The sequence below is a fragment of the Benincasa hispida genome, chromosome 4 (assembly GCF_027475165.1).
Source record: "Benincasa hispida cultivar pf3 chromosome 4, pf3_genome.v1.1, whole genome shotgun sequence".
NCBI lineage: Eukaryota > Viridiplantae > Streptophyta > Magnoliopsida > Cucurbitales > Cucurbitaceae > Benincasa > Benincasa hispida.
The window spans coordinates 64,413,891-64,419,181 of NC_143481.1; positions in this window are offsets into that span (position 1 = coordinate 64,413,891).

The following is a 5,291-nucleotide window of genomic DNA, read 5'->3' on the forward strand; positions in this document are numbered from 1 at the left end:
AACCATTTAAAATAAAGTTCTTACAAAGAAAATCTTTCTTCTCCCAGTCAGCAACTTCTTTTTTCTGCTGTTCAGTTGGTTCTTCTAAAGGGACGACCGGTTTATCTCTAGTACAAGTTTCGACAACTTTCTTGACGATGAGAAAGAACGGTATCTTTTGCTTCCACCGTTTGAAGTTCACTCTTTCGGATCGAAATGGACGGTTGAGGTCAGATATAAGAAACGGAATTCTCCAACCAAAGGTTGGTTCCCTCTTAATTTTTAAAACTAAAATTTTCACCCAACAATATATATTTTTTTAAACAAATAAATCTTAAATTTAGTCCTTCAAACACTATAAGAAATTTGACTTTTTTCGACGGATGAAATCACCGAGAAAAGTCCAAAAATTGTACCAATTTAAATCATAAACTAATAATTGTATTAATTTCAACCCTAAACTTTCATAACTGTATCCAAATAAAGCATAATGGAGGGTTTAAATTGATATACTTATGAAACTTCAAGGTTTAAATTGTTACCCTTATGAAAGTTTAGGGTTTAAATTGATCTCATTATTAGATTAAACTTTAAATTGATATACTTATGAAAGTTCATGGTTTATATTAATACAATTTTTAGTTTAAGGTTTTAATTGATGAACATGTGAATTCTTTATCATTTTTCTTTTAAGAATATTTGTTTTTGTATAAAGTTAGTAATAGATATTATAGGTGTTTAAAAACGTGTGACAGATATGTGTGACAGATAAATTTAAGTATTTTAAATTAAGAAGAAAATAGGGGCAAATATCAATTTATACATAAACTTTAGGGGTTATATCAATTTAAACCCTAAACTAATAATTGTATCAATTTAAACCTTAAACTTTCATAAGTATGTCAATTCAAACCATAGACTATTAAGGGTATATTTAGGGCAGAGACTATCCTAAGACTATAATAACTACCTCTTACTACAGTAAATACTATTTTGTTGTGCCCAATTAGCTAAAATCAACACTATTTCAAAACTCTCATTTACTACATTATGTACTATTTGCTACAGTTTTTACTATTTTACATTCATCATTTTTTTATTCTTTGCTATAATGTTTACTATTTACGTCTCAAATTAAAATAATTTCCACCTCATACACATACTATTATAACTCAAACTAAAAAAATCTACACCTTAAACATAAACTATTACAACTCAACTATAATATAATAACCAACTTCTTGCCCCAAATGCTCCCGAAGTGTATCAATTTAAACCCTGAACTTTTATAAGTGTATCAATTTAAATTTTAAACTTATATAAGTGTATCCATTTAAACCATCCATTATGTTTTATTTGGATACACTTAAGAAAATTCAAGGTTTCATTTGATATACACATGAAAGTTTAAGGTTTATTGATATACTTGTGAAAGTTTAAGGTTTTAATTGATACAATTATTAGGTTGGGGTTTAAATTGATACAACCCCAAAAGTTCAAGGTTTAAATTGATACCATTATTAGGTTAGGGTTTAAATCAATACAATTTCCAAAGTTCATGAGTATAAATTGATATTAATAATTACCTGGCAACCCAACCCAAAATTTGAAGGTTGAGATGGGTTGGAGACCATATTTGGGTCATTTGAGTTGCCAACTCAAGCAACCCAAAATTTTCAGTTGGTCCAAAAAATTCTAAACCCGACCAAACCCAACTCATGTACACTCCTAATATCAACCAAACAAACACTTAATGAATTAGCCTACTTCATAACTAATATTTCACGAATGTCCTAAAATTTAATAATATTTCATAACTAAATTTCTGTAGGGATGAAATCCCTAATGCAACAGAAGAAAACACATAACCTTTTTCTCAAAATTAATTTCGGAATTCTAAAGTACCAATGCATTGGGAAATTCAGAAAATCACAGAGACCAAAAATAAATAAATACCGCCCACTGTATTACTCCTAGGTTAAGCATGCATTAGAAAATAAATTCTACAGAGAAAAGGCAAAGAATACTTATTTTTATAGAACCGAATGAAAATCATTAATTCTCCAATTGGGATTGAAATCAACACCACTAAAAGGGCTTCATTCTTATTCTTTGAAAACTTTCGGTATAATGGTTTGTGGAAATCAAATGAATATGGGAAGAAAAAGGAGAATTTGAGAGTTTGAGAGATTTTTGTTTACAGAACGCTTCTGTGGAAAATCAATTACAACAACCCCTTTCCTGCATACGTTTTACAGGTATTTGATCAAAGGAGGGAGAGAGAAATGTGGGAGTCATCCACGTAGGGAGTTAACTTTTAATTTAAAATTAAATAAGATTTAATTAATTATTAAATTAATTAATTAAATTAAATCTTATTTAAATAATGATTTCATTTAAATCATATTTAAATTAAACATCTCTCACATAATTTATAATTTTAATTCAATAAATTAAATTAAATCAAACCAAATTAAATTAAGTTAATTAATTCTCCAAATAATTAATTACCAAATTAAATATCAAATATTTAATTTAGCCTACATTTGAATCATATTAAAGGTATTTCTCTTATAACTTATAGTTTTAATGTGCATCTAATACGCAATAATTTTAATCTATAGTTTTAATATGAATTAAATTCATATTAAATTAATATTTGAACTCCTTCAAATATTTAATTCTCCCATAAATTAATTTTGAATCATATCCAAAACTAAATTTATATTATAAAGTTTAATTAAAATATAAACTTTATATTATAATGTATCATTATACGTTATATTATTTTCCTAAGTGAATTTGAACATTTCAAACTCTATTCAAGGCATAGTTACCTCAATTCTCTTTACGAGCTAGGAAGGGGACTTCATGGACCTACAGATCAGAAGCTCCCACGATATGAGATTAAATGGCTAAACTCATTAATCACGTTAATCAATATTCATTAACTGTAGGTCAACTCCATTAAAGACCCACAACTGCACTCTTCTCACTATAGATATATTTTTGTGTCCACGGATAAAAACCAATAACAGCAAGTTAGTCCTTCAATATCCTTAAGTATCAGTGCCCCTCTAATGAACAACCTATTTATGGTCTAACCATTAAACAGAAACCTCTATCAGGCCAGTGAAAGGGTAGGGCACTTTGTTCAAGTTCCAGAGACGCCACTTAAGGGAACACTCATCTACTTATCCTAACGGGGAAAGAGTGAAATCCATCTTGTATTATTATGTTCTCATCTCCCCACTCGGTTTTTTCCGCAAAATGGTAGACTTATTAAGTCAGCAAACTGGCCATTCTCACATATGAAAATCAACAGACAATCCCTCATGAACAGAATTTCATAATAGACTCGGGGTTAAGACTAAGTTGCCTCAGTCATCCTAATGAAATAGAAACCTAACTAATCAACAGAGTTACATCTAGTGGTTACTATTTTGCGATCCAATCTTATGCAAACTCATTGCATATGATACCCTCACTTGCATGTCACCTACATGAACACGTTGGATCATTGCGTTTGTATCAAATACAAAAAGTGGTTCATATCCACAATGTCACCAGGATAAGGTACCCAGCCTTGTCCTTATACTATAGATCCTTTAGGTTGTATCTTGAACATTTTTCCCTGTATGTCTCCACATACAGTTCAAGACTCATAAGACAACCCATGATGTTAGTTTATTGAATTTAAGGTTATTAAGACAAAACGCATACAACACAATCAATGACACTTATTGAAATAACATTAATAGCTCTTTATTAATGACAGTCAATTATTTACATTTACTATCTACGAGTTTTAGAGCATAAAACCAATAAACTCCCACTTGAACTAAAAATCTAGTCAATGGTATGTGCATAATAACAATAACCCAAAATAGCGAGAATGGTAAATAAATACAATAAACTAAGGCATCCATATACCCACTATACATCTCCCACTTGCCCTTGATTATATAATGTACACGTCTCATAGACCTAGACTCTCTAGATGACTCTCGAATACTTTAGCCGAGAGAGCCTTTGTAAATAGATCAGCAATGTTGTGCTCCAAAGCGATATTTGTGACGATCATATCTCCTTATTGCAAATTCTTCTGTATCAGGTGATACTTCCTCTCAATAAGAAAGGTACTCTAAGTTATTCCCAATGAGTAGGATATCGTCCACATAAAGTATTAAGAAAGCTACTTTACCGTTGATGATTTTCTTGTAGACACAAGATTCATCAACGTTCTAATCAAAACCAAAATATTTTATTGCAATATCAAATCTAATGTTCCAAGATCGTGACGCTTGTTTCAACCCATAAATGGATCGATTCAATTTACAAACTTTTTACTCCATACCTTGGGCTACGAACCCCTTGGGCTAAGACATAAAGATGCTCTCTTCAAGATTTTCGTTCAGAGAGGCAGTCTTGACATCCATTTGCCATATCTCATAGTCATAATATTTGGCTTCGAATAAGAGAATTCTTATAGACTTAAGCATAGCAATAGGGGAAAAAGTTTTCTCATAGTCAACCTCTTCCCTTTGGGTATAACCCTTTGCTACAAGTCTAGATTTGAAGGCTCGTACCTTTCTAGCTATATCTCTTTTTCTTTTGTAGATCCATTTATACCCTATGTGTTTAACCCCTTCAGATAGATCTACAAGTTTCGATACTGAGTTGAAGTACATAGACTCCATTTCAAGGTCCATCGCTTTGACCTATTGGTCCTTGTCTACATCATTCATTGCCTACTTATATAAAAGTGGATCATAAATGCCACCAACTGGTATGATAACCTGATTTTCAGTTAAACCCAAGTAATGGTCAGAGTGTAATATAACCCTCCCACTGCGTCAAGGCACTCTGAACGATTGAAAAAGACGAGATTGACCTGAAGTGTTGGTTGCTTCATTAACTCTTAATGATAGACCAGTTGCATCAACAACCCTTGTTGATTCTTCAGCAGCTTCATTTAATACTAATTTGCTCTGTGGATTATGATCTCTCATGTGGTCCCCCTCTAGGAATGTAGTGTTTTTTTTTATACAAACACCTTGTTTTCTTGAGGGTCGTAGAACAGACAACCTCTCGTTTCCTTAGGGTAACCAACAAATTGGCATAACCTTGAACGAGGTTCCAACTTCTTAGGATTTGTCACTAGCACATGTGTAGAACAACCCCAGATTTTGAAGTAACATAAACTTTGTCTATATCCTCTCCATAACTCAAAATATATTTCATAAACACTCTTCGGGGGAACATTATTCAAGATGTGAATTGCAATCTCTACTGCATAGCCCCAAAACAAG